Raw genomic sequence first — 12,075 nt, 5'->3', positions numbered from 1 at the left:
TCAAGGAGGCTATGGAATTTTTCACCCTTTTACCAGATGAACTGATAGGCTGAGAGAGACCAAAGGCATGTCTAAGGTCACATAGCTGATGAGTTTTGTCACTGTGACTTTTGTGTGTCATTCATTTTTGCACTGAGTTGTCTCATGTTTTACAACTTTTCACACACATTCTTTTTGCCTTTTCAACTTGCCTGCTGGTTTCTGAAGGTTTCATAAAAGAAATACCGTGTTTCCCCGAAAATAAGACATCCTCCGAAAATAAGACCTAGCACATGGAAAGATAAGACATCCCCTGAAAATAAGATCTAGCGCAACTTTGGGAGAAAAAATTAATATAAGACACTGCCTTATTTTTGGGGAAACATGGTAGTAACTAAAGCTAAACCTTGGCACCATGACTGGGCTGAGACTGATTGAGAGAGGGAGAAAAGAATTTTCATCCAAGGAACAGATGAGAGACAAACATGGTAGAGTGATAAATGTATATCCAAAAGAGGCATTGTGAACTAAGATAGGAAAGGGGCAAGAGCATGAAAGGCCCTGAAACTATAGTACTTCTGGGGGCAGTAGGGAGCTATGAAAGGTTTTAGAGCAGGGGGGGACATGATATGCTTCTGGCTTTATGAAGGCTAGTGTGACAGTGGGATGAAGTAGAGAGGATGACACTGTGAGAATTCAGAAGAGAGGTGTTAGATGCCTGGAAAGAGCCCTTCAACAGAGGGCAGGGGACTGTGGGCCAGAGGGGACATCAGTAAGGACTTGGTGATGGGAGTGCCTGGAGCTGGCCATCTGGAGGCACTGCAGTGTCATTAGCTGGGATGGGGAAGGTGGGAAGACATGTGGGTGGGTGGAGCATCCATGGAGAGATGTCCTCTGGGCACCTAGGAGAGAGGACAGGGCCACAGCAGGAGTTGCAGAGTCACCTGCCAAGCCAGGTGTGGAGCAGTGAGAATGGAGTGCTCTGAGCCAAGAAGAGCCTGGAGATACTTCCTCTCACACCTGTTGGATGTCCTTCTGATCACTGACCTCCAGGCTTTTTTCTAAGCATAAGCCCCCAAGAGTGAATATCCTCTGCCCCATCCCAGGGCTGCAGAGCACAGGCCATGATGAATTTTGGCTTCATGAATACTGGCAAGATCCCAGTCATTTCCAGGAGGCAGGTGATCCAGACACCCAGAGCCCAGCGTTCCCCCAGGCTCCTCATTCACAAAACCAAGGCCTGGGGTGGGGGATTCCCATCGTCAACCCCTCCTGCCCCCCCCCCCCCACCTCCATGGAGGCCCTTCTTCTTCTCCTCCTGCCAGCAGAGCAGTGCATTTGGCTTTTTATAAAGCCAATAAATAAATAAAGCAGGCATGATTAATTGATAGCATGGAGCAGACCAAGGCGCTGGGAGTCAGATGGCCCGGCTTCCTGGTGGAGCAAGGCTTTTCAGCGACCTGGGGCCTGTGCCAAGGAGGGGAGACCTGCTTTGGGGAGGTGCTTACGTGTGTACCTGGGCTTTTTGCTTTTCTTCTCAGGCTGAGACTCTGTCCTGGGCTCCTCCAGGCCCTAGGCTGTAAGCCAGGTTAGAGGCCAGAAGCCAGGAGCCAACAGGTACCCCTGCCCTACCCCCATCCTTTCTCAGTGTCATTCCACCAAAGCTATGTCTTCCCATATCCCGGCTCCACACCTCAATTCACCCCATACTGTGTGACCTTAGCCACACGGGTTCCAGTTGTGTTGGGTGGATGGGGCTGGGGCACCCTGAACCAGGGGGAAAGGTGGGGAGAGGTGTTTCCAAGGGCAGGGCTGATTGGGGGAAGGGGGTTGGAGTGGGATAAGAGGCAGGTTCCCATAGAGGTTCCTGGAGAAGAAACCCAGGAGAGGCCAGAGACCCCTCCCCTCTGCCTGCAGCTCCGCAAGTACGTTGGTGGAGGGATCGGGCTGGACAACGCACTCCAGTCCTGTAGGACGCTCTCCATGCAGAGTTTGGGAAGGGCAAAGGGGTAGTGCGCAGGGAGGAGGGAGCGGGGAGGAGTGAGCGGGGAGGGGAGGGAGGCGGGCGGAGCGCAGTGCAGCGGCGGCAGAGGCGGCGGAGGAGGGAGGAAGGCAGGCGGGCGGCGGAGGGGCCACGGAGAGGCGAGCGCAGGCAGCCGCGGCGGAGAATCGCAGCCGCAGCGGGGCCGGGCCGGGCCGGGCGCGCACCAGTGGCGGCGGCAGCGGCAGCATCTCGCTCGCGGAGCCGGCGCAGGTGAGGCAGGGGCGTCAGGTCCGAACTCTGGGCCTCCTCCCCTCTCCCCCGGCTTCCTTTCCCTAGGTTCTCAGCCCCGGGAATCCCTGAGGGCCAGAGCCCCAGCCTTCGCCGGTGCGCGTCCTGGGTCCCCCTTGCCCCGCGCAGGCAGGCAGGCGTCTTGTCAGCAGTGACCTTGAGCGGGCACCAGGCGGCGGATGACGCGGGCCGGGGTGGGCGCCTGCGGACCCGGCGCCTGTAAACGCCGGGAGGGGACGCTCAGCGCGCCTTCAGCGCGCAAACTTTCCGGCTCCGAGCAGCCCTGAACTGGGGGGCATCCAGGGTGCTAGAGCCCTCCTAATTTTCTCCTTCCCAGTCGGCTTGACTTCTCTGCCTGGTCTCTCCCCAGTATTGCGCCCCCTACCCCCCTTTTTCCAGGCCCTGATTCATGCAGGTCAGGAACATGACTAGTGCTGTGGACTGTGACCCTGGGTTGGGGGCTTCTCTCTCCAAAGGTGTCTTCCCTGAGTCCCAAATGTGCGCTGGTGTACCCTCTACCCGGTGCTCTCCACATCTTCAGCTTGGTCTTTTCCTTAAGCCCTTCACCCTGCCCATAGCTCTTCTCTAATCACAATGCGGGTGGGGGAGGGTTGCTCTTAGGGGAGTCCCTCACCTAGTGGCACAAAGCTCTGAAGCCCCACACTCCCTTGGGCTCTCAGATCCGCAGCTTAAATTTTCAGCTCTGCTTTAAAGGCTCCTTCAGAAAGTGGGCTCAGGCTGGTATCCAGCCCCAGGCCCCATGATGGATTTGATATGTTCCTGGACATCTGGACTCACCCGGGGCTTGGTCACCCTGAAGCCTCCTGTGGTCTCAGGAGGAAGGGATGCCCTGGCCTTTGGGGGTGCCCTGGCCTCCTAGAACATCATTAGCCTTGGAAAAGGGAAATGAGGCTCAGAGAGAGTTCGCCAGACTCAAGGTCACACAGCCAGCCCGAAAGGAGCAAGAACTGGGCTTTCTCATTATAATGGATTGGGAGTGATGGAGAAGGCTTCTGTTTGGTTCCTACACCTGGGGATATGGCTCTGAGGACACTCTGTCTCTTACTATCTCTGTGACCTCTGACGAGTCATTTCCCCTTTCCAATTCACTTTCTCCATGTGTAAAATGAGGGTAGCTACCTCAGAGAGTTGAATTAATGTTCTGATAGCTGAGTTAATGTTCTCTAAGTTCTTACCATTCATGCCTAGTGCATGGTCTGCGTCCAAAAATTTTTGGCTACAACATGTGAATTTCCTTTCTGGGCCTGGAAGGGAAATAAATCTTTCCCATCCTTTTCCTTCTGCTTCTGGCTTCTAGATTTATGTGGGTTCACCCCTGTGGCTCTGTGGGCTGCTGGGAGGCAGGCAGTGCCTGTTGGAACCCTGCGCACCTGTGCTCTACGAGTATATGGAGGGGTGGAGGCAAGGGTTCCAGCAGACTCAAGAGCCTGCTGGCCCACTGGTCAGGCTAACTTAAGCTGTGGCTTCCTGCTGCTTCAATGGGGAAACCAATCTCTAATTTCTATTTGGGAAATGAAGACAAGGCTCTGCTGTGGCTCCAGGAAAAGACCCCCGCCCCATGCAGTTCCATGGAAGGAGCATCATTCTCACCTCATCCATCTGACCCACTCTTCTCCTATCCCTGTGAGATGTCATTTCTTCCCCCAGAGACACTATTGGCAGCAGAGGAGATGGTGTGGGTTGGGGGGATGGGGGTCTCATCCATTTATTCATTCATCAAACCTTGGTTTATGCCTTCTCTGAGTCAGGAGGTGCTTAGAAATACAGAGATATTGGCCATGTCTGGCAGCTATGAGACATCTACCAGGTGCCAGACATTTGCTAGGCACCAGAGACACATTCATTCATGTGGTAAATTTTATTAAGTACTTAATATATGCACAGTTTGACGTGCCAAGGACATGGGTAAATAAAATAGACCTCCTCCCAACTGTCTAGATGACCATATAATTTGTCATCCAAACTGAGACACTGTCAAGAATAAGAAAGGGCATTATTAATAACTAGAGGCCCGGTGCATGGATTCATGCACTGGAGGGATCCCTCAGCCTGGCCTGCTCCTTCTCGCAATCCAGGACCCCTCGGATGGTGTTGGTCTGCCGGTTTCAGCCCAATGCCCACAGAGGGCGGGCAGTTCGACATTCCCCAAGGGCTGTAGTAGTGCTCAAAGCAGCACTGCCCCACTCCTGCTCATCCCGGCCTCTTCCCCTGCCATGGCTGCCGCTCAGTGGTGCTGCTGCAGAGGTGGGAGAAGCTCCCACTGCCAGAGCTGCACTTGCCTGCCATGAGCTTGGCTTCTGGCTGAGTGGTGCTCCACTGTAGGAGGGCACTGACCACCAGGGGGCAGCTCCTGCATTGAGCGCCTTCCCCCTGGTGGTCTGTGCACATCATATCAACTGGTCGAGCAGTTGATTGGTGATAACAGTTGCTTAGGCTTTTATTATATAGATATAATATATCTATTATACCAGGACCATTCAACCAAATTGGGATATATGGCTGGCTATCCTGTGACCTCATTGGTCCACACCAGTGTTCAGGGAGAACTGTTAATATTTTGAGCTTGTTTTTTTCCAGACTCTGTGCTAAGCACTTTATGGTTATCATCTGATTGAATCCTTACAGTGTTGCGAAGCTAGCTAGTTTACCATCTGTGTGCATCTGGCTACTAGTGGAGCCCCTTCTGCAACTTAATTCCTGGGCTGCACTGCCTCACCAGAGATAGGTGAGTCTCTGCCTCACCAGAGATAGGACCCAAGGCTATTCTCTTTCTCTCTCAAAGAGGCACATAGATAACCTTTAAGCAGGAATACAAATGCTGTCATAGATATGCCGTGGAGGGACAGATTCTGCCTGGACGTATCAGAGGCCACTTCCTGGAGGGGGGACTGTTGATCTGGATCTTGAGATATGAGTTAGGATTTTGACAGACTGTGCAGATTAAAGGGAGAGCATTCCAGGCCCAAGTTGCTAAGGCTTGGAGATGTGGGGTATGTGCACTGTTTGGGGATGCCAACTCAAAATAGATCTGGATCCACTTGTGACCAGACATGAGTTATGTCTGAAACAGTAGGAGACAGTGACTATTCAGTCCAGGAGTAGTGTGCTATGGCATTCGATGAGCTCGGCATTTCAGAAGGATGCTCTAAAGATGGGCTATTCTGTGGGCCGGGAGCAGAGAGAATTTGTTGTACTGGATTTCCCTTTGACAAGATTTTCTAGTGCCTGATCTATACTAGAGATTGCCTGCAAGGTCAGGGAAATCATTTTGTTATATAGAGTCACTGCAGAAAAATTTTACCAGCATCTGTAGCAGCAAAAAGGTTTCACCCGGCAAAGTGATTGCCAACAAGAGAAATATTAACCTACTTAAGGGAGAGGGTTTTTAGTAGCACCATTTGCAAATAAAGAATATGCTTATTATATGTTAAATCTTTTATTTGTTAAATCATATTTAAAAAATGCTCTAACTTCCTTTCCTTTTCTCCTCTCTGTCATCACTGTCATCATATAAATCTGGGAATAATAAAACTATATTTTTTAGTAATGTGTCATTTCTCAAATTTTCATTAATTCAAATTCATCTCCTTTCCTCCCTCCCCAATGAAGTGGAATTATCAAATCTTTATGGTATCTAAAAATTTGAACCCATTAATAGAGAGCCAAAAGGGGGGTCTTTTATTGGGGTCTGGGGATTGGAAAATCAGACTAGAAAGGTCTGAGAAGTGGAAGAAAACCTGAAGGAAGATGGGAAGGAGGAAGGAGTGTGTTGCTTGTGCAGTCAGTCGCACAGGGGCCTGTGTTGAGAAGGGCCACACACCTGATTTAATGCTCTCTGGTTGCCATATTGAAATGCTTAATAATTTTTCACTGGGGGCAGGGGTGGGGGTGGGGCACATTTTTATTCTGTACTGGGTCTCACAAATTATGTAGCCAATCCCGGGAGGGAGAAAAAGATAGAGGTGGGAAGTGGTAAAGGAGGAGGGACACTACACAATGGGGAAGAGGGAGCACATGGGAGGAAGCACTGGGTGGGGTTGGTCACAAGGCACAGGGAGCAGGGGAAAGCATGGGTAGGAGCCTTTATTTTGGTTTCTTCAGAAAGGATTGGAGAAGGTGGGTATACAGATTTAGCATCGCTTGGTTTGGGACAGAAGGGCTGTCCCTAGTTGTCTAGTACCTGGCACTGGGGTGATTAGGGCAGGAGACTAATGAATGGGCCAGCATGCAAGAGACCCATAAAGGAAGAGGTGAGGTGGAGTATGGAAGTATGTTGTCTCTGCCCCTTCCCATCTCTCCTTTCTCCAGCAAGTCATAGAACTTTAAAGTTAAGGTACCCCTTCAGGAGTATCTGGGCCAACTCCTTGATTTCACAGAAAAGGGGAAAGATTGGCCCAGAGAGGGAAAGCAACTTCTCCAAGATCACACAGCATTTTAAGGGAGCAGAGCAAGAATTTGTTCAAACCATTACTTGGTTAGTATGTACTTTTTCTAGAACAGAGTTATAACTAAGCCAGATCCAACAGACTGAACCAGTTAGGTACTGAATTCCTGTTTCATTTAATGTCATCCCCAGTGAATCTGGAACATAGTAGATGATCAATACACAATTGTATAGTAAGTTTCCTAGGGCTGCTGTAACAAATTATCACAAATTTAGGAGCTTAACACAACAGAAATTTATTCTCTCACAGTTCTGGAAGCTAGTAATCCTAAATCAAGGTGTCAGAAGGTCTACACTCTCACCAAAATCTGCAGGGAAGAATCCTTTTTCCCTCATCCTAACTTCTGATGGTTGCCAGCAATCTTTGCTGCCCCTTAGCTTGTAGCTACATTACTCCCATTTCTGCCTCTGTCTTCTTTGTATGTGTGTCTCTATTTCCAAGTTTCTCTCTCCTTATAAGGATACCAGTCATATTGAAATAGGGCCCACCCTAATCAAGTCTGACTTCATCCTGATTACGTCTGCAAAGACCCTATTTACAAATAAGGTCAATTTCACAGGTACTCCCACATGTGGGAGGACACAATTCAATGTACAACAATAGTGAACCAAAGAGTAAGTGAATGTTTATGATTTCAGATAAGAATGAGTTCCCTTCCCCCAAAGTCAATACCAGTTCTGAAGAATCAAGAGTCCTTTTGAAGGTGAAAACAAAAACAGTAACAAGGTTCAATCCACATGTAGAGAGAAAATAATCCAAGTGTGCGCAACAGCATCTCCCGCATGTGCCAGCCTGCTGGCTTATAATGCTGGCACCATTGTTTTCTGATTGTGTCTGTGTGATCTTGGGTAGGTGGTGTCAGCTCTGTTTCCTCATATTTACCACAAGAGACTAACATTTTCTACCACATGGGAACTTTTGTGAGGAATGACAAAATTTAAGACAAGTTCTTCGAACGGTGCCTGGCACACAGTAGGCACTTTCTAGATGTTAGCATTCATTGCTACCATCATCATCATCTCCTTACTTACAGAGCACTTTGTACATATCTTTGTATCTTTGTATCTTCACAACAAGCCTATGATGTGGCTTAATAAATATCAATTCCAACTCTAGCCAGTTTGGCTCAGTGGATAGAGCATTGGCCCTCAGATTGAAGGGTCCCAGGTTCAATTCCGGTCAAGGGCATGTACCCTGTTTGCAGACTTGATCCTCGGCCCTGGCCAGAATGTGTAAGGGAGGTAACCAATTAATGTATCTCGCTCACATTGGTATTTCTCCCTTTGTGTGTCTCCTCCTCCCTTCTACTCTCTCTAAAAATCAATGGAAAAAATATTCTTAAGAGAGGATTAACATAAACAAACAAACAAATATCAGTTCCCAGCCCTCTGATGTGAAGACATTGCTATCAGATATTTTTGGTTTCATGGGGCTGAGAGGTTGGGGAGCAGTGACGCGTCAGACTGTGGTAGGCATGGATGTGAGGGTAAGTAGCCAGTACCCCAAAATGGGAAATGGCTTCAGCATCTGTTGCCCAATTGTCACTGCGCTTCCTGAAAGGTGGGACTGATTAGGTCTTTTGTAAATTTGTATCCTTAGGCCCTAGCATGTAGTAGGTGGTTGATAAATGTGTGATGGATGAATGGATTTCTTATAAAATACAAATAGTCACTCCCTCCACCCCAACAACAATAACAAGACCCTAGGATGTGGCTACCTTGCCTAAGTAGTGATTTCTGTTCACCAAAACTCACAGGTGAACCGTCAACATATGATCAACTTGAAAAAAAATCTGCTTTTGATGTTGTTTGAGGAAACAAACCATTGAGGTGAACCTCCAGTGGTCATGTTATAGAACTGAGTGAGTTCTGAAGGGCAGAGGTGTATAACGGGTCCAACATGTAGGTGGGATATAAGAGATACTGCGTGTAGTGGATAGGCATTGGAGAGAGATGCCACATTGAACAGAATTTCCCAAATGTTGCCATCAGGGGTAGATAAGAATATGAGGCTAGGAAAGTTCTCTCCCAGCAAATCAGTGCAAAGGACAGCCAGCTGAATTCCAAGAAAACAACATTTTTATTGTTCAGTAATATAATGATGTTTAAGAGTGCATAGGAACACATTCTGGACACACCTCTTACTAGTTGTGTGACTTTGGGCAAGTGGCTTAGCTTTTCTGTGCCTCCATTTCCTCAGCAGTAAAAGAAGGAAAATAAAGTAGTGCGTATGATTGTTTTAAGGATTAAGATTTCTGAAGTGTTTAGCAAAAAGCAGGGATCATAAATATCATCTCCCTCCCTTACCCTCTTCTTCATCCTCCCATTTCTTCTTTTTAATATACTAATTTGGTTAGTCATTAGTGATTTAAAAATACTCCCAGTTTCTTACTCTTTAGGCACATAATAAATTGAACTTTCTTACCTCTTCTCACATTAGTTGTAGCCATGTGTCTTCCTTTGGCAGTGAATTTTGAGAAGTGATATGTGTCATTTCTGGGTGGAAGCTCTAATAACCAGCATGCTGTTTACCACTTTTCCCTTTTCCTCCCTTGGCAACTGAGGCAATGGATCCTCCTTCAGCCTGATTTCTGAGTGAGAGTGATACAGAACAGAACCTTCAGCCAATCCATGATGGACATGTAGCATCACTGAGCAGTAAGCCTTTGCTTTAAGCCACTGGCACTTTGGGCTTATTCATTATTGCAAAATATAACCTGGCCCATCTTGACTGATACAGGTAGGGAGTGAGTTGAAACAATTACAATTTATTTAGAGGTATCCACGAGTCTTTTAATTCTTTCAAGTGTGATGCCAAAAAGTTTAGTGTTTGAAGGTGTTACGACCACAAAATGAGTAAGAACCAGTGTCCTATGAGTTTAAGGCCAGTCTCCCTAGCATGTCATAAATGGACCTTTCTAATTTTACCCTGGCCTCATCTACTTTTGTCTCCACATGTTCTCTGAGCTCTTCCTGACAAATCCACAGCATTTTTGAAATGGGCCACATGTTTGCACCTTTCCAGGCCTTTACTCATGCCCCGTCTAGAATGGCTATGGTGGAGTGGAACAAGTGCACGGGGGGGGGGGGGGGGGGGGGGGGAGAGCACTGGGCTTGGATCTATGAGGCACAGGAGGCACAATGAGGACTGAGAATGAGATTCCTGTTCAAGGTGAGTTTTCTCACCATTAGAGCTTGGCTTGACAGAGGTGGGGTGTCATCAAGGGGGTTCCTGGTTAGCGGAACTAGTGCAGATTCTTCAATCCTGTCACACATGACTTTAGGTGAGATTGGCCAAAGAAGGTGGATCTTAGCTGCAGTTCTGTTTCTATTTTTACCTTTTAAAAATAAAAATAACTTTTACCCCCTGATTATAGACATGTTACATAATGATTATAGAAAATTCAAACAGTATTGGAAAGTACAAAGGAAAACTCAAATAAATGTCACAAAATACCCAACTTCCAAAAACATTTTATCCAATGTCCTTCCAGGCATTTCTCTAAGATTGAGAGGTAAATAGAAAGATGGTGTGTGTTTTTTATCTTTCTCACTCAGTAGTAGAGTATGGACATCTTAAATATCAATAAATATACCTCTAATTCATCTTTTATAAGTAGCTCTGCCATATTGTTTTAATGGATCCCTTCCTGATGGACACTTAGGTTGTGTTCATAATTTTGCTATTATAGACAACACCGTAACAAACATTCTTATAGGTGGACCCCTGGGCGTGTGTCCAGGCATTTTCTGAGGATGAATTCCTAGAAGTGGAGTTGCTGAATCAGGCAAAACTGTTTGGAATGAAAGAAGAGAAGAAAGCTGTGGTATGACTAGGTAGAGATATCATTTCTGGCTTAAGGGCAACCTGAAAAGGGTCTGAAGGAAGAGGGAGATGAGTGGGAGATTGCAGCTGGGCTGGAAGGTTGGAGGAAGTGAAAGAAGGGGAGAGGATGTGGAGGGAGCTGGTTTGGAGGACCTCAGTTCCCAGTTTGAAATGATCCATTCCCCAGACAAAGGCAAAATGCATATGGCAGTTAGGATTATGTGGATCCAGACGATTATAAGCACTTGGTGTGCTCAGTTCTATTTGAGCTTCATCAACACCTTGTGAGAAAGACCTCTGTTCTTATCTTGCAGAGGAGCAAAGGGAAGCCTGGAGAGGATGTGGCGAAAAGAGCAGATGTCCTCATTTTATAGTATGTAGACTTCTTCACAGTCCCCAACTTTCCTTTGCACACACCATAGGCTAGCCCATGCCTCCAGTCTTTGCAGATACCATTTCGTCTGAAAGACCAACACTTCCTCACTCTTGGGAAGGAAGACTGGTCATATGTGACTTCTTTGTGAAACTTTTCTTTATGACCCACCACCCACCCCTCCCACTCCTGAAAGCAAGACAGAGTGGGTCAGGGCTCAGAAAGCAGGCCATCACCTGAGCATTAACTATTGTGTATTAACTGTTGAACTAGGGAGTCCACTTTTGGCCTCGGTGAATTGGATTCCCTGATTCAACTGAAAAACAAATAAGACCCTTTCTTATTGTACGTAATCAAAACTTTGCAGGCGGGTAATTCAACAGCTCATCCATGCCATTGAAACCCACAGTCTTTCTTTTCTTCTCCTCTGCCATTAGCAGCCAGAAGAATTTCTTATAACCCAAGCATCCCCTACAGATATCACAGTGCCCAGAGGGCAAAAGGCATCTCTATGTCTCTTTTATCAGTGGGGATGGCCCAACCAACTTCCCCTGTGTCTCATTGGCTGGAGTTGGGGCACATGGCCATCCATGCCTAACCCAATTACAGCTTAAAATGACCAAGACTGCCCAGCCACTGGCCACTGCCACCATGGCTCAGTGAACCAGGAAGTGACTGTTCAATTCCCAGTCGGGGCACATGCCTAGGTTTGGGTTTGGGTGTGCAAGAGGCAGCAAATTAGTGATTCTTTCTCATCATTGATGTATCTCTTTCTCTCTCTTATCCCTCCCTCCCTCCTTTTTTTCCCTTCCCTTCCTCCCTCCCTCCTTCTCCCTTACACTCTGAAATCAATAAAAATATATTTTTAAATATATTTTTAAAACAAAGAAAACCAAGACTCATCTCTGAGTCGGTTGGGATGTAGTCAGGACTCTTCCAGCCAAAAGGAGGAGAGAATGGCCACTGGAGAGGCCACTCTTGCACTTGTGTACTTGTTATAGGACCTGGAGCCCATCCAACTATGTGCCCTCTCTCCTGGCTCCCCTGCTAGGTTGGGTGATATGAGAGAACAGGGGATTGGGGTTTATTTCTTCCCCTGTCCTTTGCAGGTAAGCAAATGGTTTTTCACATGTAGATATTGAAGAAACTATTGATTGAAA

General features: G+C 47.3%; 1 protein-coding gene across 12 annotated transcripts in view; it reads left to right on the top strand.

Moving 5' to 3' along the window:
- The window catches only part of ATP2B2 (ATPase plasma membrane Ca2+ transporting 2), a 464,830-nt gene that overhangs the window by 91,481 nt on the left and 361,274 nt on the right, over positions 1-12,075 (top strand). For 10 of the 12 annotated variants that reach the window (XM_084901915.1, XM_084901909.1, XM_084901906.1 and 7 more), the window contains exon 1: positions 2,081-2,233. The exons of the other annotated variants lie outside the window; for them this stretch is intronic. The gene's annotated coding sequence lies outside the window, so the exon portion shown is untranslated. Of the gene's footprint in view, positions 1-2,080; positions 2,234-12,075 lie in introns of those variants that run through there. 12 annotated transcript variants of the gene reach the window in all.

Source organism: Pipistrellus hanaki, assembly GCF_964339955.1.
Source record: "Pipistrellus hanaki genome assembly, chromosome: 13".
Classification (NCBI taxonomy): Eukaryota; Metazoa; Chordata; class Mammalia; order Chiroptera; family Vespertilionidae; genus Pipistrellus; species Pipistrellus hanaki.
The sequence above is the reverse complement of the archived record's forward strand: the minus strand, read 5'-3'. Positions and strand labels throughout refer to the sequence as shown.